The following is a 23,979-nucleotide window of genomic DNA, read 5'->3' as shown; positions in this document are numbered from 1 at the left end:
AGGAAAGCCAGATCACAGATGGAGCTGAACTTGGTGAGAGATGTGAAAGATAACAAGAAGGGGTTCTACAATTACATAGGCAGGAGGAGACAGGCCAAGGAGATAAAAAGTAATAGAGAGCTGGCTTCCTCAGATGTAGAAAATGCTAAAGTACTCAGTGAGTGCTTTGCCTCAGTCTTCACAGGTGATCAACCTTCCCTTTTCTGCCAGGACCCTAAACCTCTAGGTGAGGGTGTGGGGAGCAGATTCAGTCCCACTGTAACAAGACCTCCTCATGCAATTGAATGTACATTAGTCCATGAGGCCAGAAGATGTCCAGCCTATGATTTTGAGAGAGATGGCTGATATGGTTGCCAAGTCACTCTCTGAAAAATCACGGATGTCCGGAAAAGTCCCCGGTGACTGGAAAAGGAGAAACATTATTCCAATTTTTTATAAAAGTAGAAAGGAAGACCTGGGGAGCTACAGGCCAGTGGGAAGACCATGTATCAGGTCTTCCTAAAAGCTATGTTAAGGTACATACAAGACAAAGAGGAGATGTGAGAAAGCCAGCATGGCATCACCAAGGGAAGATCTTGCCTAGACAATCTGGTGTCTTACTACAATGGAATGTTAGTATTGGAGAATGGGAGAAGGGCGATGGATGTCATCTTCCTATGCTTCTAGAAAGCCTTTGATGTGGTACCACATCCTTCTCTCTAAATTGGAGAGGTATGGATTTGAAGAATGGACTTTTTGATGTGTTAAGAATTGGTTGGCTGGTTACAGACAACGTGTAGTGATCAATTGTTCTGTGTAAGGGTGAAGGCCAGTCACAGGTGGTGTCCCCCAAGTCTTGGTCTTGGGACTAGTGTTCTTCAGCATCATCACTGTTGCAGATCAGATGATAGCATCAAGTGCCCCCCCAGCAAGTTTGCAGAAAACACCAAGCATATACACTGGAGGGAATGGGAGACATCCAGAGGGACCTGAACAGACTGGAAAAGTGGGCCTATGAGAACCTAATGAGGTTCTACAAGGACAAAAGCAAGGTGCTGCACTTAGGCCAGGGAAATCCCATGTATTTACACAGTCTGGGAGAACTGAGAGCAGCTCTCTGGAGAAGGACTTGGGGGTCCTGGTGAATGAGAAGCTGAACATGAACCAGCATTGCTTACTTGCAGCCCACAAGGCTATATTAAAAGAGCAGTGGCCAGGGATGAGAAGGAGGTGGTTGTCCGCATGTACTCAAATTCTGTGACACCTCATGTGGAGAACTGTGTCCAGGCTTGGGGTCCCAATACAAGAAAGACACGGAGTTCTTGGAACAAGTCCAGAGAAGGGCCACTAAGATAATCAGAAGACTGAAGCACTTCTCTTATGAAGGAAGATTGAGGAAACTGGGCTTGCTTAGCTTGGAGAAGAGAAGACTTTGGAGAGACCTCATTGTGGACTTCCAGTACTGGAAGTGAGAGTATGAACAGGAGGGGGAATGATTGTTTATGGAAGTGGATAGTGATAGAGCAAAGGGGAATGGTTTTAAACTAAGACAGAAGAGGTTAAGATAGGATATTAGGAGGAAGTTTTCCACACAGATGGTACTTATGCACTGGAATAGGTAGCCCGAAGAGGTAATGATGCCCCATCCCTGGAGGCACTCAAGACCAGGCTGGATGTGTCTCTGTACAGCCTGGTCTAGTGGTTGGTGACCCTGCCCAAGTCAGGGATGTTGAAGCTAGATGGTCTTTGAGGTCTTTTTCAAACCAGGCCATTCCATGATTCTTGATTACTGACTGCATCATGCCATCTATTCATAATATAGATGTTTAAAATTCCTGATGTCAGATGGTTTGCAGTGTATATAGCTGTCATGAAACGATTCTACTTTATTCATTATGTAAGATCCTACATCTGGATTTTATATATATATATATATATATATATATATATACATACATATATATATACATATATATATATATATATACACATATACACACATACACACACACACACATATATATATCATTTTATATATATATATACATATATATATATCATTTTGAAAATGATGTGACTAGCAAACTTAATATGACCTGATACAAAGATAACCTTTAGCTAAGCTGAGTCATTTGAAACAAGAATGAAACAAGAATGAAACAAGAAATGCTAGTTCTATATCAGTCTTGTTGCAAAGCATAGATCTGACAAGGATAAAGAAGTATAACATTCATTATTTTAATACAACATTAAGACTGTAATGAGAATGAAAGGTTACTTCATGTTCTTTTTTCAGGAGTAATATTATAAGTGAGAACAGGAAGGGAAATAATAGCCATTTATTTTGCTTGGCCTAAAATAGAGTAGCTCTGACCAGGAAAATACTAGAATAAAAAAAAAAAATTAAAAATAATAATAATAATTAAAAAAAACCACCACATAAAAACACATGCATACAGATATCTTATTAAGATAGCTGCATCTGATATCTTCATGTAACAAAGCCTCTGTGTGAGATGTACAAGCTTTCTGAAAACCCAAACCACTTTCTGAATCATCATAATCATGAAAGTTAAAGAAATGACAACATTTTTTAAAAAAAACTCATGTTTACTAAGATGATGAGAAAACGATTTTGTTTTGTTTTGTTTTATTTTTAAATGAAACTCAGTGGAGGTATCCTGGAGGGCCTGACTTACTGGAAAAATAATTCAAAAGTAGCTTTATATGAAAGAACACTGAGTGAAAGAATGTGAGCAATGTCCTCAGACAGAAAGGTGACAGAAATAAGTCCCTGTGTCAGGAAAAGCACAGGAGATCCCTGAGCCTACACTGAATGAGCTAACACGCATGGCCCTCTCACTAATTTGTATCTTTCATGGATAAATTTATTGTCCTAACAGTGACAAGAAAGCATCTGGTAAACATCATCTTTTGTTTGTTTGTGAACACAGTTCAGTGCAGTTCTGGAAGCTTTTACTTCTGGATTTATCAGAAAAGAAAGCTTTTAAAATTATTCTTTCTTTGACCAAAAACAGTTTTAGTGTTATCTTAGAGGGCAAGACACTTCAAATATGCTGCTCAAAAGTAAGAAAATCTTGCTAGTGTTTAGCTTTAATGTTATGAGGAAATGTTAACATGAGACCTTTAGAAAATAGGACTATAAGTTATATGAACAGATATTTCTTACTATTCACATTTCTTTGTCAAACATAAGACATTTTTACATTGTTTCAAGGAAAAAGGTTCCAAACAGGGGGTTTTGAAACACAATTTGTGGTATGATTATTGGAAAAGAAAAGAATATAGCAGGAAAGAATAGTATGTATTTTTTCAATCAGAGATGCCTTTTCTGGAACATTATTATGGTATGAAAAACAGATGTGTAGGTTCTAGAAACATTAGAGTCTGTTTCCAGAAAATCTGTAGAGCATCCATTATTTCTCACTGTTTCACGTCTTACTAAAACACTTGAACACAATATGATGTTGTCCTGATGTATTAGTACCTGCTGTTATCATTCACACATCAGATAGTAAAATACTTTTGATGAACGGTGAATGCAGAAATTGTGTGTACTAGGGAATCTGAAGCATAAGAATATATATTTGCACTCTTATATGCTCAGTGATCTGTGAGATAAACTGCTAGTCTAAGTCCATGGATGGAAAGAAGAAGAAGCCATCAAGAGACAAAAAGTCATTACTGCCTGGGAATACAGCCAGTCTTGTACCCTCTGCACAAAGAGTGAGTACTTTGGGAGATATTAACTGGGGAAAGTGTACAAGTGAATAGCTCTATGATTTAATGAAACTTGCATGAATGAGTGCAGGCAGGGAGTTCACTTGTTCTTACACTTGCATGCAATATCCATCTGGCAACAGGCTCTTGATGGTTTCAAAATTTACAGTTAAACCCATTAGGGAATTCTACTCCTGCTGCAGACTCCCAGTATGAACAGACCAGATTTTCAGTGTTAAAGCTTGTCAAATATTAAACAGAATAAAAATGCAGTATTGTTTTAGAAATTCAGGATTAAATCACAAAATGCTGAGAATGCATACAAGTCTCTACTACACATTTGAAATAAAATGAGAGGGGAGGGAGAGGAGAGGGGAGGGAGAGGAGAGAAGAGGAGAGGAGAAGAGAGGAGAGGAGAGGAGAGGAGAGGAGAGGAGAGGAGAGGAGAGGAGAGGAGAGGAGAGGAGAGGAGAGGAGAGGAGAGGAGAGGAGAGGAGAGGAGAGGAGAGGAGAGGAGAGGAGAGGAGAGGAGAGGAGAGGAGAGGAGAGGAGAGGAGAGGAGAGGAGAGGAGAGGAGAGGAGAGGAGAGGAGAGGAGAGGAGAGGAGAGGAGAGGAGAGGAGAGGAGAGGAGAGGAGAGGAGAGGAGAGGAGAGGAGAGGAGAGGAGAGGAGAGGAGAGGAGAGGAGAGGAGAGGAGAGGAGAGGAGAGGAGAGGAGAGGAGAGGAGAGGAGAGGAGAGGAGAGGAGAGGAGAGGAGAGGAGAGGAGAGGAGAGGAGAGGAGAGGAGAGGAGAGGAGAGGAGAGGAGAGGAGAGGAGAGGAGAGGAGAGGAGAGGAGAGGAGAGGAGAGGAGAGGAGAGGAGAGGAGAGGAGAGGAGAGGAGAGGAGAGGAGAGGAGAGGAGAGGAGAGGAGAGGAGAGGAGAGGAGAGGAGAGGAGAGGAGAGGAGAGGAGAGGAGAGGAGAGGAGAGGAGAGGAGAGGAGAGGAGAGGAGAGGAGAGGAGAGGAGAGGAGAGGAGAGGAGAGGAGAGGAGAGGAGAGGAGAGGAGAGGAGAGGAGAGGAGAGGAGAGGAGAGGAGAGGAGAGGAGAGGAGAGGAGAGGAGAGGAGAGGAGAGGAGAGGAGAGGAGAGGAGAGGAGAGGAGAGGAGAGGAGAGGAGAGGAGAGGAGAGGAGAGGAGAGGAGAGGAGAGGAGAGGAGAGGAGAGGAGACTGCCAACAGTCACGTGACAACAAAATGTAATGGAATATTGCTGGTTAAACCTCTACTGCCATACTGTCAATGTAATGCCTCTGACATTGCAGACCAATGTAATAAAGAAAGAGGCACTACTTTTGGAGTAACCCTTGTATATTTAGTCAGAGAAAATAACAAATTATAAAGTCTTACTAGAACATGAGAAACTTTCCAATGGAGTCTTATTAGAGACTTGCATTAATGAAATTTTCAAAATCTTTGGTAGTTTGTAAAGAATAGCCACTAAAATCTGCAGCTGTCATTAAAAGGTCTTTCAGCAGTATCTTGTGAAAAAGATTTGGTCAAACATACATGCATAGTATTTCAAGTTAATGATGATAGCATGTGCAACAGCAGAATTGTATTGATCTTGTTAAAGTGGAAAGTTGCATAAAATTTGAGTGCAGCGTTGAATGCTCTGCTTTATTTATTTTCCTCCTCAGTAAGCCTTTTAGAACTTCCAGCATCTCTTATTATTGCATGTAAAGCATAAAATAAAGAGCAGGGTATACAGATTAATAAGTATACTCATGACAAGAACTTTACATATTTCTTATAAGCCTACTGTCAAAATCACTAATGCAGAAACTCTCACATTAGTGTGGTAGAATAGCTGCTTCGCTTCATGAAAATGCAAGCCAAATAATTTTGCCAAGTCTATAGGAATAAAACAAACACAAAAGGAGAAAAGAAAATAAGGAAAGAGAAAAGTGAGAAGGAAAGGTAAATCCAACTATAAAATCAAGGTAATGTTGTCTAAACTTGTTTGAAACTGAACTTGCCAGACCACTCTAATCCATTGGCATTCACATATTGAGAGAGGGCTTGCATTGAACAAGGTCTTCATTTTCACATTCTCTGTAATATACTGTAGAAAATGAACAATTTTTCTGGTGTGGAAGTCACATGTACATTTGTTCAGTTACAACTTTCAACACTAAGTAAATGTATATATGTAATTCCTTGAAGAGTTAACAGTTAGATTTACTCCAGTGGATGACTTTTCCTTTTTTTTTTTTTTTTTTTTTAATATTTTAAACACATACAAAGATAACTTTGTAGCACTGAGTCAATGACAGTGTATATTGATGCCTGCTATTCATTCAAAGAAATTACATAAAAGTGAGAATGCCTGACATTTTCTCAAAGACCTCAGAGTAAGAAAGACCAGACAGTGGAGATAAAATGCAAAATTATTTTGACTGCATTGTTACTGAGGCCTGATGGAGAGAGAAACAGTATTTTCTTGCTCATTTCGTCTGCAAAGTAGAAAAACATTTAAACATTAATTGAGTCTGGCATAACACTTATCCCAGTGACTTCGCTCAGAAGGAGTGGAGATCCATATCTATTAAGAACATACCCATTTCATACATATTATCAAAACTGCTTTCCAATATTATCTAGAAAATTGTAGGCTTACAACTAAACAAAAATATTGAAGAAAACAAAACAAAACAAAACAAACAAACAAACAAAACAGTTAAACATTTAGGATAACTAGATTTCGTAGAGAGTTACCCCATTAGTATACATTCTGAAGTTGCTTTCTTCATCTGAGTCCAGTGTTTGGAAGATGTCACTTAGAAAGCACAATATGAGGTGAACTGAATGACCTAAAGCAACATTTAATAAAGATATGTCATATATAGGAAATACAGAGACACAACCAAATAGATGTTAGGTTTTAGTCCCGGACACTACATTTTTTATTTATTTGGTTTTTTTTTTTTCCATTTGGTTTTGTTGTTGTTGTTGTTTTTTCTCTTCTCCCTTTGAGCCTAATAGCTTAGAGATACGCATCAGCAAAAGTGTTTATAAAAGATCTTGTTATCTGTTTTGTGTATTTCTGTTCATACATATTCCATTAATTATTAAATTAACCAAAATGTTGAATCTTAGGATGATTTAGGGGAAGGGACACCAAGGATCATCAAGTTCCAGTCCCATTGCCAAAGGCAGGAATGGAAACTGCTTGATCAAGTACTAGATCAGTTTGGCCACAGCCCCATCCAATGCGACCTTAAAAACCTCCAGGGACAGGACATCCAGAGCCAGCCAGGGCAACCTGTTCCAGCACCTCACCACTCTCTCTGTAACAGACTTCTCCCTGATATCTCACTAAATCTCCTTTCTTTTAGTTAAAAAACATTACTCCCTGTCCTAGCACTATCTACCTATTTTAAAAATTAATTTCTCTCATGTTTGTAAGCTCCTTTTAAATACTGGATGGTTGCAATGAGGTCTCCCCATATCCTTCTCTTCTGCAGGCTGAATAATTCCAGTTTCTTCCACTTCTCTTCACAGGAGAGGGGCTCCAGACCTTGGATCGTCTTCATGCCCCTCCTCTATGTCCTCTCCAAAAGCTCATTATCTTTCCTGTTTTGGAGTCCCCAGACATAGATGCAGTACTCCAGATGGGGCTTCATGGGAGCACAGCAGTGGGAGACAATTGACTCCCTCAGCCTGCTGGCCACTCTTCTGATGGATGTTAATTTTTCATTGGCCAGAACTCTTAAGTCCTTCTGAACAGGGCTACTCTCAACTAGTTCTCCCAGTTTGTATACATATCTGGGATTAACTTGACTCAAGTTCAAAACCTTGCACCATGTCAAAGGCCTTTGAGAGTCACAAATAGTTTAAATCAGCTACCTTCCCCCTACCCCCCAGTGTCCACATATGAATTAATGATTCCATAATAGAAGGACACCAGACAGATCAAGCATGAACCTTACCTGGGTGAAGCCATGCTGTCTGTCTCAGATAACCTGCTCATCCTTTATGTGCCTTAGGATGTCTTCCAGGGGGATCTGTTCCACGATCTTCCCAGGTACAGAGGTGAGTCTCACCGGGCTGTAGTTCCCCAGGTGTTTCTTCCTCCTTTTCTTGTAAATGGGACTCATGTTCCTCTTTCTTCAGTCCTGTCACGGGTTACCTAGGTTTACCTGTGCCCATGACAGGAGCCACTGCCCCAGAAATGAAGGGAAAGAGGGGAATGGACAAAAACAGTGACAGCAATCTAAGGAGGAAACTTATTTTACTAAATATGATATTGGAATACAAGATAACACAATATAGTACAATATAATTGAGGCTAGTAAATCAAACAAAAGAGAGAGAGAAAATCCCTGAAAACCGGGAGGCCTACTGTTTACTCTAGGCGATAGGGCTGAAGCGCAGAGGTGATAGAGCTGGCACGCAGAGAGCGAGAGAAGAAGAAGAGAGCGTTCCAGCCTTGGAGCGAGATTATATATGTCCTCCTCCAGTGATTCATCTCTGGCCACAGCATCCTCTGGGATATGTAGTCCTCTTCTGAGAGCTGAGTACTCGGGACGCTGCCATTCCATGGAACTGGAGCATGAACCTTCCACACTTCCACATACCCTCTATTACACTTCCACATACCCTCTATTACACTTTCTTATACCATCAAAACAGTTTGTCCCATTCAAACACCTTTAATACCATATAACTTTCCCATAGCAATCCATATCATTCAGTTATAAACATAAACTTACTTTCTCTTTAACCCTTTTTCCTTTGTACATGATTCCACTATTTATACCCTCAATTAGTGATTCATACTGCACATGATGTTATGATGTAAATATTGACAGCAACAGCACCAAAACCTTGACAAGTCCCTGGGTACTTTGCCTAACAGCCATGACTTTTCAAATACGACAGAGAGCAAACACATCAGTCAGCTCCTTTAGAACCCTGGGATGCATGTTTGAGAAGCTGAAAGAAAGGACTATTGCCTCAAAGGTTGTTCAGCAGCACTCTCCTGAGACCATGATAGGTCAATAAAAGAACTTGTGTAGTTGGGTGATAAATAGAATCAGCTCTCAGCTAATGTTTGCAGACCAGGCAACCTTGAGGTTGTTTTGGAAGAAGTGACCACAATGAAGTAAGCATTGGCCCACCATGTAGTAGGCACATGATTGTAGCATGATCACCTGCTGATCACCTGACAGTGGAATATGTGCTATTGCCCTAAGGAACCAGAGGTACACTGGAGGAGAACAAAGAGTTAAAAAAAACTTTGGACATGTTATGTGTGTGGTGTTGTGTGTGTTGGACATGTTATGTGAGTGGGTGGCCCTCCACCAAACTGCATCTGTGCAGGTCAATGAGATATCACTGACCAACTTTTAGCCCCCTAAAGTGGATCACTGGATCCATGGTGTTGACTATCCCTACATTGTGACCTGTGCTCTATGATTTCTCTCTTTACTATTGCTAACTTCCCCATTTTTCCTGCACTCCTTAACTGCTTAAAATTTGTAATAAATTGGTTGGGCAACATCTTTGTTTCTTTTGCTTAGTCCAGCACTGGGAAACATCTTCTCTGGTGACAGGAATTAGCCAGCATAACATCTGGCCCCATGGACTTGTACACATCCAGTCTCTTGAGTTACCTTTAGTACTTCCTACCTAGAAGTTCAGGTTCGGGGATGTGAAGTTCAGGGATGTGAGAATCCTGTCTTCCAGTGAAAACTGTGGCAAAGTACATCATCAAACCATGACACTGAGTATGCCAGTCTTCTATATATCGCTTGCAGCCAGTTCTCTTTTTTCATTTAGGTGAGGAGATATGTTCTTTTTGGCCTGTCTCTTATGATCTACCCGTAGATTCCCTTCCTGTTGTTTTTAACATTCTTCACCAAGTACGGTTTTAACTGTGCCTTGGCTTTCCTCTGCAAGTCTGGATAACATCCCCGTATTCTTGACATGTGATATGTCCTTGCTTCCACTGTCTGTACTTACCCTTCTTTACTTACCCTTGCTCAGTTTGACCAGTGGGTTCTCTCTAATCCATGCAGATTTCCTGCCTCCCCTATCTTCTTTCTTATTCTGAAGGATGGAGAACTCTTGCACTTTCAGAAACACATTCTTAAAGAGTACCCTGCTTTGCTCTCTTCCTTTGTATCTAAGGACTTCTTGGAGGAGATCTCATCCAATAATTCCTTAGACAACCTAAATTTCACTTTCTCTAAATTCAGGGCCCCAACTTCACTCTTTATCAGGCCCACGTTCTTCAAGATCACAAGCACATCCAGGCTGCTGCAGCCCAAGCTGCATTCAATCTTATTATCTTTAGCAGTCTTCTTCACATAGCTGCTAGGTCCAGTATGCCTCATCTCTGGTCAATCTGTTTGATACTTGAACCAGAAGGTTACCTCCACTGGAATCCAGGAGTATCCTGAGTTGCCTGTAGTTTGCTGTGTTATCTTGCCAGTGGGTGTCTGGATGGATGAAATCACCCATTAGGATGAGAGCCTGTGAGCATGAAACTTCTTGAAGCTGATGCAGGAAGGCCTCATTGACAGATTACAGGCTTGCTTTCTGAGGTTCAATTGAACTTAACCAGTTGTTTCTTTGCCCACTGTAGTATGAAGGTGCTCTTGCAAGCCTCTTACAGTGCAGCATTCCAGTGATCTGCAACCAGTATCAGAAACCAGGAACATCAACAGAAAAAAAATAAGTAAATAAATAAATTAAAAAAAATTAAAATAATAGCTGTTCTCAGTAACTGAGTGTTTTTCGTAGAGTGCTCCAGCCCTCTGATTATCTTAGTGGCCCTCCTCTAGACCTACACCAAAAGTTCCAAGTCTTTCTTGTGCTTTATAATGTATAAAACATCTAGAGAAAAGCAAAATAAAACAAACAAACTAACAAACAAACAAAAAAGAAAAAAAAACACAACTAAACATTCTATATATACAGAAAAGTGAAACATTGAGAAATGTACACTGCAATTAGGGCTTTAGAATGCCAACTTGGAAATAGAGCTAGATAGATAAGTAAGAGAAAAGTAGAAGAAACATAAAATTGAGAAAAGTAAGATATTTCTTAGCTGCCCGGAAAATCAAAATGAGGGAAGGAAAAGAAAGAAAAGTTTAAGTTTAAGAAGGAAAGAGAAAGAAAAGTTCCCACAGAGTTCCCATATGTATTTTTTTCTCTTTCTTTTACTGGAGGTGAGTAAACAGCAAGGCTTTCAAGACTCATCCAAAGAAAAGAATTGCTAGTTTTTTCTTTCCCTAATGAGGACAGTTTAAGACATTGGTGCAAGAAATCCATATTTTTCCAGTTAGTAGCTTTCAAAGAAATAAGTATAATAATCATCGTGTTTAAAAATAGATGTTTTTCTCTATTGAAGAAAGATAGAAGGGTTTTTGAAGAGGAAAAGAAAAGAGAAGTTAGAAAACAGAAAAGTAAAACATTTGTGCTGCTAATATAAATATATTTTTAGTGAGATGTTTGTAAACATTAAATCTTGATTTGAGCTATTTGTGCATGTTTGCAGGGAAGAATTCAAAAAAACCCAAGATCTTCACATTTTCATCTCTCTTACTCAATTGTATGACATCATGATGAAATGTTTGCACTGAACAGATTATAACTGCAAAGGATGAAATGACAGATCCTGTCTTTCTGTGAAAATGTTAAGAAAAATCAGAAAATTCTAAGCATACTTCCAAGCATTCTACAGAATCACAGTAAAATTATAGAAAATGATAATTTTGCATAAGAAGTAAATGAATTCCATGGAGATTCTATACTCTCTCAACTGCTGAGTGTATTGATTCACTGTGATCTCTCAGATTGAAGCAACACATGCCTTCAATGTCTTGGCAACCGTGTCCATGAGCAAGCAGAAGAAAGTCTATAGCTGCCCTATTCTGGAGAACTGCATGTCTGGTGTTACTCACATCTGTTAAAAGTTCCGACAGTGCTTGTGTCGTGGCATTCACCTGCTTGACAGATCAACATGCCAGTCTTTCTATTTCGTGTAGAGCTCGTGCCGCAGTGGCGCCAGGTGCAAATATAGAGGCGAATATACATGCGGTAGGACACCATAACTGAACTCTGTAGCCACAGTCCTTCTGTAAGTCCTTTATACTACATCGTGTTCTAGTGGCTATACTAAGGTTTTGTGCTAGCTGCATCCAAGAAGAGTGACTTAAAGCAAGCATTGTTAGTTTCCCTAGGTAAAAAGGCCCCCCAATCGGATACTTTGGAATGCCTTGCCAAGCTCGGTCACCACGAATTAAGAACACACCTGGTGGCAATGCTTTGGCTGTGTCATTATTCCATAACTTCTCCCTGACCCACCTTCTTTTGAGACCATATGCAGAATATCTGAAGTCGGCCCGACATGTAGCCCCACTAATAGTGCCAGAGGTGTTGCCTGACCACCAGATCCATCAACTACCCTTCAATTGCTGGCACCACTGCCGTAAAGTATCCCAGTCATGATGAAGATGCTGAGAATACTGATAGAAACGTGTGATGTTAGTAGAGAACCATCTGTTGTAAAACTATCCAAATTTATGGGGTTCAATAATGTCCATGTCTCGTTAATGTAAGGGTTAGTGTGTGGCTGAAATAGATAACAAAGGTAAGGCCCCTCTTTCTTTCACAGTGCACCAAAAGAAATGCACATGCGTTCTGTATTATTCTCAACCATCTGTGACCCCAATATCTCTAATTCTTGGGGATCCCATGGTAGAGTGCCATTCAGAGAATTTATCAAGCAAGCACTTCACATAGCTGTATCTTTCTCCTCTCTACAACGATCAGGGTTGGTGACATAACCCCAAAATTCATCCACCTGATAACTAGGGATTCCCACCAAGCAAGTGCGAAAAGGTGAAGTGGCAGATTGAAGGCTTAAGCAGAAATCTGTCTGGCCAATTCGATTGGCCCATGTACCCAAATGTTTTCAGGATGACGTATGAGGTGGGCAGTTTGTTCTGAGTGAGCTGGTGTGAGCATAAGAATAATCAACAGACCCAAATAGTTAGATAGAACAGAACTTCTCGAAGTTATCAGCGGAGTCTTTTCTGGGTCTTTTTCTGGACGGATGGGATGAACAAGACACCTCGGCTGGTCATCTGTTCCTCTCTTCGGTATCCCCAGGAACCATCACTGCAAAGCAAAGCTCTACTCAGTATCAGGGTTTAGTTTCAGATGAACCTTTTGTAGATCTGGTTTTACTTTTCGAGATGGCACCCATACAATTTCACCTGTCTCTTCTTGTTTGACTGCAGCATATCCTCTTCCCCATACTAAAATTTGCCATCCTGGCTCCCAAGACCCGCTGTCTGTTTTGATAGACACTGGTGGGCCTGCCTCTAGGATCTGGTGGGCCTGCCTCTAGGATCTTTGGATGCCAGTGTTTCTGTACAGGGGTACGCTTATTGTCCCCTCATTCAAAATGATTTAAAGCATACAGGGCTTTCAACAGAAGTTCAGCCTGTCTATTAATTGGAATTCTGTCTCTGCATCCCTCCCCCTCCCCAAGGATGTGCAGCTTATCCTTAAGGAGGCGGTTAGCATGCTCTATAATAGCTTGACCCTGGGAATTGCCAGGGATACCTGTGACATGATGGATCCCCCATCTAGCTATCCAATTTGTTGTAGAACGCGAAACAAAACACGACCCATTATCAGTTTTTATCTGACGTGGTAAACCCGTGACAGTGATCGCAGTAGCCCAATGACTTTGTGCTGCTGACGAATTGGCTTTTGCATGCTGAGTGGACACAATTACAGTAGAGGAGGTGTCCACCGTTACAGCCAGCCACTTACGAGGGCTCATGCGGTCCTCCCACATAAAGTCCATCTGCCAGATCTGCAGCGGGCCAAGACCCCAAGGGTTGACCCCAGCACATATGACGGGTGCAGAATTACAGTATGGGCATGCCTGGGTCACATAACGTGCAACAGATAATGGGATGGAGCAGACTCTGGATAATGCATGAGCTCCTATATGCAAGGTAGAGTGGAGATCTCGGGCCTCTCGTAACATATAAATCTGCATACCAGCAGCTTTATCAGCTGCGGCATTGCCCTCTGTAAAAAATCCAGGCACATCCGAATGACTCCGCACATGTAATATTGCAACGGGAGCCGATCAGGTTGCCAACGCCTCCTCCAAAAAACAAGCAGCCTCTGTACTAGGAGAACCCTCTTGGCCCATACAAGTCAGTAGCCTAGCTGCAAAAGCAGAATCTGTAACAATGTTGCATGGTACCTCTTTCCAGAGCTGCAGAGCCATTGTGATAGCCATTACCTCAAGCATCTGTACACTGGCTTACAAATCAGTGATGATAGAGGCCTCCCACTGACCACCTGGTTTTTACCAAACCACCACTCCTTGTCCAGTGTGTGAGGACGCATCAGTGAATAAAGTAGGCCCTTTGAGCGGGGAGGTCTGCAACCTAATTTGGAGAGAAATTTTTAGCAACCCAGCTAGATCAAAAATAGGCAGGGAGTCTGAAAAACAGATCATGCCTCCAAAGTCCTGCAGCGAAAAGAGAATAACCTCAGGTAGTGGCTGCAGGTTACGAAAGGTGCCAGGCAGATAGAGTCTGTCAGGCTCCTTCCCTATAGCGCGCAACGATAGCAGCTGTGACTTTCTTAATAGTGCTGCTAATACTTCCAGCCAGGAGGTGAAGGCACGCATAGGCTGTACTGAAAAAAGCCACCATAGTGGTCGTGGCTTTGAATCTAGAAAATGCCCTAACACTGCAGTTGACCCTTCAACACATTTGCAAACTGCCACCTCAAGTGGTTGATTGGGATCTCGTCTGGCAAGTGATCTACTCATGCATGCCTCAGAAATCTCCTTCCAAGCCACTGTCATTTCAGGCATAAATTCCCGCAACTCACTGGGGTCGGTTCCCTTCAGCTGATCATAAAACAGCTTCATCAGCTGAGGCGGTATCCCAATGGCATTTCTAACCCACTGGAGGGCCCCAGCCAGCCTTTGTACATCCCATAAAGAAACAATGTGGAGAACAATGCCTACGCCCATTGGCCGCACTGCCTCGGGCCCTAATTTGTATCCTAAATATTCCACCCCTGTGCTCCTCTGGACTTTCTGCTCAGAAATGGTGAATCCTACCTTCACAAGAGTAGACATCACCCGCTGTTCAAGCTTACGCACCCCAATTTCTGTAGGGGCTGCTAACAACAGATCATCCATATAATGCAGAACCATATATTGAGGGAAATCTTTCCTGATGGGTTCCAACACCTTTCCTACCACTAGTTGGCATATCATAGGAGAGCAGGCCATCCCTTGCGGGAGGACCCACCACTGGAACCTGTCAGCAGGGCCCTGATTGTTAGGTGTTGGAACAGTAAAGGCAAAGGTCTCCCTGTTGCTTTCTGCTAAAGGAATATGAATTAAGTGTCTGGGGTGATCTAAGCCCCTTTTTCTCTATAATTGTGTTCCATCATTTATAGAATTTATTTTAATTTTCATCATTAAAAGTTAAGGATATTAAAATGAATGATAACAGAAGTAAGCTGACAGACTGAGTTATTTTCCAAATGTTTAGTAGAAAACCAATATACAGATACTAGTAAAGCACCTTTTAGGATTAAATCAAATAAAAATTCCAATTAAGAACCTCAATTAAAAAGAAATAAAATTTAATGTTAAAATGTAATATTAAGTTGAATTTGCAGAAAACAAAACAGGCATAAAGATAATATAATAGAAGAGCAGCATCTGATTTTTATTTTACTTTTTTGTAGGATCTACAAAATCCATAAAATAGTTGTATGGTTGTTTTCCTTTTTTGGTATAAATGTATTGATATAAAACCTGATAGTTCAAATAGTTCAGGATGCATCTGAAAGTCATGTTTTTTTGTTTTTGTTTTTGTTTTTTCTAGAGGCTCTTAGGCAGGCAAAATATATGCACATACAGATGTTATAGAAGTCTTTGTAAGTAGATTACTACCTAGATTCCTACTAAATCATAGTAATATAGAATCATAGAATAACACAATGGCTTGAGTTGGAAGAGACCTCAAATATCATCTAGTGCCAAATCTCTGCCATGTGCTGGATTGCCAGTGACTAGATCGGCCTATTCAACCTCGCCATGAATGCCTCCAAAGCTGGGCATATGTCTAGCTGATCCTGATCCTCTAGTTATTCTGCATGTACTGTGTGCTTGTACTCAAGCTAATTTAGTCTACAACCTTCCTTGATACTGAGGTCCTACTGACAGGCCTGTAGTTCTCTGAATTCTCCTTCTGACTCCATTTGTAGATGTGAGTCACACTGGCAAGTCTACAGTTGTATGTGACCTTCTCAACTGATGAGGACTGCTGATAAATGATGGAAAATGTCTTGGCAAGCATTTATGCCAGCTTCTTCAGAATCCTCAGGTGGATCTCATCTGGCCCCATGGACTCGTGGTAGTCTGGGTGGAGCAGCAAGCTGGTAATTGTTTCCTCCTGAATGGTGGAGGAGTTATTCTGCTCCCCATACTTATCTTCTCAAGGAGCTGAGTACCTCGAGGATAACTGTTCTGACAGTTGGAGACAAAAGCAAGGAAGGCAGTAAGTCTCTCAGCCTTTTCATCATTTTTGGCTTTAGTCTTCACTGCTACATCTAATACAGGCAGGAGATTTTCCTTGGCCTTCCTTTTGTTCTTAATATGTATGTAAAAATATTTTTGTCATTTTTTACAAGGGTAGCAGGATTAAGTTACTTCTGGGTTTTTGCCTTTCTAATTTTCTCTCTGCAAATATTCACATAATTTATCTTATATAAATTATATCCATTCATATACATAATATACTTATATAAAGCATAATTATATTTATATTATTAAATCACGGTGTAATTTTAATTATATTTACTTAACTATGGCTCTGAATTTATATGTTACTGAAAAATTAAAGTGCTTAACTGGAGTCTGTATATTTGCATCAGCTAAACAAGTCAGGTGATAGAGCTATCAGGGCCACTAATCATGAGACAGCATTGCAGAAGTGTCTCTGCATAGCAAAACTAATCCTCTGCCAACAACTTTACATTTACACAAAGCCCAAACATATAATCTAATTAAGTTTATTATCAAGATGCTTGGTTAAAGCAAATGCACTAAGCATGTTGTTGTGTATAAGTGTATCTTTGATAAATTCCTTTAACCCACAACACTAATGAACTCAGAGATTCATTATAAGAGTTTTGCCACTCTCTCCTCATATGTGTTAAATTTGTTCTGATGTTCTACCAACCTTTGAATATGTCCCACAAATTATTTCTACAATAAAACATGTTAGAAATTGGAAATTGCACCAAGAAATAGTAATAAACGAAACGTGTCTCTTTCTGAAGTTGTTTCTGGCACACTCTTGAATTCTGGTGTATTACCAAGATCAATGTAGTTAATGCTAAATTGCAGGGAGGTTTGCGAGGCAGTAAGGAAAAAATTACAAGCTCTGAATTTCTCAATTCTAAAACCAAAAAAAAAAAAAAAAAGGCGAAGTGTTTCCTCTGTTAGGCAATGAATGTGAAGGCAAACATGACCAGTTCAAAATGGACATAACTATTATTTCTACCCTGAAGTTATATGTAAATGAAAAAGTCAGGAATATGGGTAGCTTTAAATTAAGTAAAAAAAAAAAAAAAATCTACCACATGCAGTATCCCAAAATAAAATGCATCTTGTTGGCATTATGGCATTTCTCTGTACATACAGATTAACATTTTTAGAAATATTTATCAAGTGTATCAAGTGTGCTCAGCAGGTTTTCCTGAAGGAGATGAAATACGTCCTACTATTTCCAATACACTTATTTGTCTACTTATTTATTTAGAGTCTTGTGTACAATAAAAACAAGATCTATGGAGAGATTACCAGTTTGTTTTCTCACACATTTAAATTAAAATATTTTTTCCCAAGAAAAACAGAAATTATTGAAAAACACTTGCAAGTCAGCCATCATTATTCATAGCTATAACAGGTTCAAAACTAAAAAGTCCTGCTTAATTAACTTAATTTATTTTAATGGAAAATTACTCACCTAACTGATCAAGTGAAGTGCCAGTCAATGTCACCTTTTCAGATTTCAGCACAGCTTTTGATACAATGATAATATATAGTACAGTGTGTAAACAGATGGTCAGGGATTTCATACTCAAAGGATCACTGTAAACAGGGTTATATCAGTATGGCAACAAGACATTAGTGAGGGTCAACAGAGCTCCATCCTGGTACCTGCTCTCTTTAGTATTTTCATAAATGTCTTGGATTCAAAGCTTAGGAGTGTACTAAATTTGCAGAAGATACTAAACTGGGAGAACCGAAAGCCTGCTTCACATTTGGAGAGACCATGTACAGAGACCTTGAAAAATTATAGGACTGAGCTGTCACCAACTCTATGAAGTTTATAAAACCAAATCCGAAGAGTGGTGGCTAATGGCTCAGTGTCTGGATGGCGGTCAGTGATGAGTGGTGTCCCACAGGAGTCAGCGTTGGGACTGATACCTTTTAATTTCTTCATCAGTGACACTGACATTTGGGTCCAGTACACCTTCAACAAGTTTGCTGATGACATCAAGCTGTGGGGTGTGTTCAACACAGCAGAGGGACAGGATGCCAAGCAGAGAGACACAGTGTGCTTAGGTGCAAGTCAGGTTCAACAAATCAAAGTGTAAGGTCTTGCACCTGAATAGAGGCAATCCCCATTACCAATACAAGTTGGGGGATAGAAGGATTGAGTGCAGCCTTGCTGAAGAAAAACTGAGGCATCTTCTGCAAAGAAGAGCCAAGGTCATTTTCAGCAAGGGCCCAAGGATCTGGGAAAGAACAGAATTAGGACATGGACTTAAAACTGTTGAAAGGCATATTCCATACTGTATGACATCATAAAGAATGAGTTTTTAAGTGGGTAGAAGTTGATTTTTTTCTCTTCCACTGCTTGGGGCCTAGCTGGGCATTGGTCTGGGGTGGTAAACAAATGATTATGCATCACTTGTAATATACTTTCATATATAATAGTTATGACCATATATGTATATATGTAATATATACATATATTACCATATATGTATATATATATGTATGTATATATACATATATGGTCATAACTATTATCCTTTTCCTTTTCTCTGTGACAGTGAATAGTTTTTCTCAGTGAGATCTATTTTATTTATTTATTTTCTAATTCTGCCCCCTGTTTCACTGGGAAGCAAGGGAGTGAGTAAATGACTGTGTGATGCTGAGCCACCTGCCCAGTTAAACCACAAAATAGTTCTTCATCCATCGAGGCTTCCAGTGTCCTCCCTGGGTTTTCAGTTGAACTCAAGAACTTGTCCAATCACCGTGGGGTATGGGAGAAAGCCAGAAAGCTTTGTAGCAAGCAGGCCCCTGGGTGTTCATTTGTAAGAGGTTTTTTTGTTTTTTGGTTTTTTGGTTTTTTTTGGTTTTTTTTTTTTAGGGAATTCCTCCATCAAAGGTTTCTTTTCTTTGTGAGTTCTTCTCCAAAGCTTATTTTATTTGGGAGTTTCTCACCTCTAAAGTCCTTAGTTTAGTGGGGACATTTTTTCCCCCACTTCTCAGTATTTTTTCCTCTTCTTCTTTTCTCTCTGTTAGTGTGATGCACCTGCACAGATAAGCCAGCAGGGAGTAGTGGTTTCATTGCCATGCACAAGCATCATAGCCTTTTGCAGTGGTCACCTCCTTTGAGATGCACCCCTGAAAAAGACTGCTTGCCCCACTTCTACTTATCTTCATGAGCTCCACAGTGTCACCCACCACTCACTCCCCTGGATAGTCTGCAGTTGGCAGTTAAAGACTTATCAACAAAAAGGCCTCAGGAAGCAAGCTTTGAGACAAAAAAAAGAAAAAAAAAAAAAAAAAAACAAGTAAAGAAGAGGGGTTCAAGTGACCATCTTTCTCAATGACATCCTTTCCCTCTGCTGTGTTCACTGCTTCCCACAGCTTGGTGTCATCCACTGATTTGGTGAGGGTGTACTCAAGCCAGCGGTCAATGTCACTGATGAAGAAATTAGAATATTGGTCCCAGCAGCAGCTCCTGTGGGACACCACTCATCACTGATCTCCATCCAGACAATAAGACTTCGGACTTGGTTCTGCAGCCAGAACCTTTGTCAATCGAACAGTCACCATCAATATCTTTCCAATTTGGAAAGAAGGATTTTGCAATTACATTTTTATTCATTAGATTTACATGGAATGCTCAAATATTTTAAACAAAATATATATGTGTGAGAACATGTACATGTGTATAATGCATGAATACACTGTAATACAAATATACCTAGCTTCACTCAAGGCCAACCAAGGTTAACTCAATCTAACATTCCAGCTACAATTAAATGTCCTCTTTATACTATCATTTCTCTACAAAGATAATTAAAAGATCTTCCATTCAGTATAAAATGTTCTCCTGCTTTTTTCACAGATCATCAGACATCAAGGAACTCCTGAACCTCCTCATCTAAATGAATCATTAGCACTTCAAGTAATTCTTGCTCAAAGTACCACATAGCATATATCCTTCATGGTATATGCTCTGAAGATGTTTGTAGAAAGAATCTTAGAAAGTTAACATTAAGCATTTTACTTAGGCACAAGAATATATTTTTATTTAGAATTCTACAAAACATTCATCCCAGAATTTTTGACTAGTTAACTCACTAAGTTCTGCACAAAAACTAGCAGTGCTATTATATTAATAAGACACAAGATTTAACAGCTGTTCTGAAAGTAGAACCTCCCATTTTATTATGTTTTCCTCTATGTCAGAGGCAGATATTGATGATTTGGCAGTAGAGGCTGCACCTTCCTACCAATATACCCTTATATTTTGTTGCCATGTAACAGATGGCAACAGAGTGACAGCCTTACAGCATGGCATCTGACATGGATGCATGTATGAAGCAAGAGTGTGTCCATGAATTTTCTCCATGGAAAAAGCTGCATACATTGACATTCACTGGTGTTTGTGTAATGTTGATGAAGACCAAACAGTGGAAGTGAGCACAGTGAGGCAGTGAGTGGTGAGTTTCAAGATGATGATGGTCCTGAAGAAGAGAATTTTGAATATTGACTCCTCTAACTAAGAGGCAAAATGCTTCAAAAGATAATTGTCATTGTAAATACTCATGAGAACAATCACAAATAGTCTATGTCCTCTTTCCTCCTTTCGCTCATCAACTCTGAAAAGGTGAAGTTACAGCCTCAAATACAAAGGTTTATTTTTAGTGACAATCAGATAAAAGTAGAAGCGTGGGAAGGTATTACAGTATGACAATTGTTTTAAGAGCCAGAACATGCAGCTTCTTTTTCAAGAAACATTGTAATTTAGGAGGTATATGAGGATTTTTGATTTGTAAATGACAAACTGCAGTGTTTGACAGGACTGCTCCAGAATTACATTACTGTAGAACTGTAACTGGTGTTGGACCCCTTGCAAGTTTTGGTTTGGTTTATGTAGCTTAAGGTGATACATGGTTCAAAGGCTTAAATTATAGAAAGAGTAGCTACAGCTGCAGTGATGTTTGCTTAGTTCACATTGGCTAGAGATAAGCTTCACAAAGCAGAGCTGTTGCCTTTGGATCACAAGAATCCCAGTTTAGCTCCCAGCTATGAAAGCATAAAATACACAGTCACACAAAGTCCAAACACCATATGGAGAACTCTGCTAATTGGAGAAATCTGCTTGATTCCAAAGGATAGACACAATAAATGTCAGAGGAAGGAGTCTGAACCTTGTATCAGAGAAGAAACTACTTTGTTCTGAAAGGAAGCAGCTGAACATTCTATCTTGAAAATCTTAGAACATTTTTGAAGTTCATGCTCAGGCTGATGAAACATAAAACTGTCTCAATTTTTGAACTTTTTCATGTGAACGTATCATAAATTAAAGGCCTTGGAGCTGGACTTTGAGGACCACCAAGATGAAGAATTGATTTTGCAAGCAGTCTACAAAGGCATTTTCTGCATCTGGTTTGAAAGATTTTTCTTGCACTCCTCCCTGATGTCAAATCATTAGGATCTAGATAAAAACAGGGTAATTAATCTAATGTTTGCAGATTGAAAATGTTAGTATTTTTTCCAACAGAAGAATTCTAACTAATTCTTCCCTTTCATTTTTGCAAAAGGCAAGCAACAAAAAATTACAGCCAAGATTTATCTGTGGGAATGGCAACATGATGCACAAAAAGAAGTTTTGCAGAGGAGAGCCTTTCAACACATGCCTTTCAAACAGGACTTTAGTGAAGTTGAGTGTTTTTGGTTTTTTTGTTGTTTATTTTGCAGTTTGTTTTTCTTTTTGTCATTGTTTGTTTTTACCTAGACAGGGGTTGATAACTTTTTCTTTTGACAAGGAAAGCATGATGAATGAAACTGTTCTGGTTATTTCTTGTTCCTTCTTACCACTTGAGTCTGATATTTGTTTAACATGTCCCCACTAGCTTTTGCAATAAGATATCACACTGTACAAGACATGACTTCTAGTAACCTTGCTGTATCAGCTGTTGATTTCAGTGATGTACAGCACAAAGGTGACTCATCCACTCTGCTTGTTCTGGATAAAGACTCTAAGCAGCAAAAAGGATGTAAATGAGGGGATGGTGATGGAGAATTAAGAAGAGAAGAAAAAGTTTTGCAGTTCTGTCTCTAAAGGAAATTGTTTCCAAACTAGCAAAACAACAATTGATATTTAAACAAGAAACAAAAGCTGGGTCAGCAGAATATGTGTTTGGAAGGTAACAATGAAGAGAATTTTATTGATACTTCGATACCATCAATCCATTTTAATGAACTTTTATTGCAGGATACTTTTAATTATCCACACTGGAGCAACATTTCAAAAACATTTTAAAAATTAAAATAAAATTTCAAAAGACAATGAGTATTTTATCAGAATTCATTAGGGTCTAAACCGCAATGATGAGACCTATCCAAACCTATTAAAATAGGCAGAGAAAAGTTGTCACTATCGTAATCAAAAGTGTGATGTATCCATCTCATTTCCTTCTACTCAGAAAGTTTCCCAACCTGCAAACTGTCATGCATGGAGACAGTGCATCACCAGGTCTGTCATGTCTTACTCTGCAATGTGGTTTCATAGTCAATGCAACAGTGCATAAGGTAGCTAGAAGAAAGTCACAAGCACCTTGGGACCACCAGAAACTGAAAAGTAAATGTTGTTCAAGACAAGAAAAAAAATGTGATAATCTAATTCCTCATAACTTTGCCATTGTGTCTTTCATTAAAATGATAACTTATACCATGAGTGTAGCTGTAGGGCACTCCTTTAAAAAGTCAGTGTTAAGGGGAAAAAAAAAACAAAACAACACCTCGAAGTACAGTTCATTAATATTAAAATACAAAAAGATTTTAAAAAAGAAAAACAAAGAAAAAAATAAAGGTAGTTTTGACACCATTTTGTTACTCTACCAGTCTCCCCAGTATTACTCTATTAAATTAGCCAACTACTGATAGAAAGGGCTTTTTATTTTCCTTTTTTTTTCCTATCCATTGTTTTTTTCCTTCAGGTTCCTTCACAAATCTGAAGACTCTCATGGGATCCAATGTATCTGGGCAGAATTTGTCACTTCTGCATGGGGGCATCCACTTCATTCAGTGTAACCTATCTCTGCAGTCTCCTGTTGACTATTCTGACCTGTATAAATCACCTAATTATTTACTTGAATATTTATTCTATAACATTGGTTTGGCAGGTGAGTGATACAGATTGCATCTGTCCTAGAGCTGAGCTGATTGCTGTTTGCTGGGCTGAAACATATGTAGTAAGAGATGTTTGGTATTGGGAAGCAAAAGCAAAGCAAAGAAACAAAAATTAAAACACCTCAGAAAATTATTTTACTCTCTTCCCAGGTTCTTCCCTCTCATTTCACTCTGGTCTCCTCTGCTCTGTCTTGCACCTTCCTTGTTTTGTCAAAACATTACATTTAGACCTTTCAGCAATATAGTGAGCACTGGGAGAAGAAAGCTGACATGCTCAGTACACAGCTGTTTCTGTGTTTGTCATCTCTTTTCTGCAGCATAAGTTCTCAACAGACTACTGGGGATTTCTGGAGAATCATAGAGAATCTTCTTATCATCTTCAAGCAGTAGACGCTTGTCCAACCTCTCCTGTTAATGTATGGGACATCTGCATGCAACAGAACATCACAAAGAAAAACAGCGAACCTGAATGCAGTGGGGAAAGATAA

This window comes from Coturnix japonica, chromosome Z, assembly GCF_054131305.1.
Source record: "Coturnix japonica strain WE chromosome Z, WE-NBRP24, whole genome shotgun sequence".
Lineage (NCBI taxonomy): Eukaryota > Metazoa > Chordata > Aves > Galliformes > Phasianidae > Coturnix > Coturnix japonica.
The sequence above is the reverse complement of the archived record's forward strand: the minus strand, read 5'-3'. Positions refer to the sequence as shown.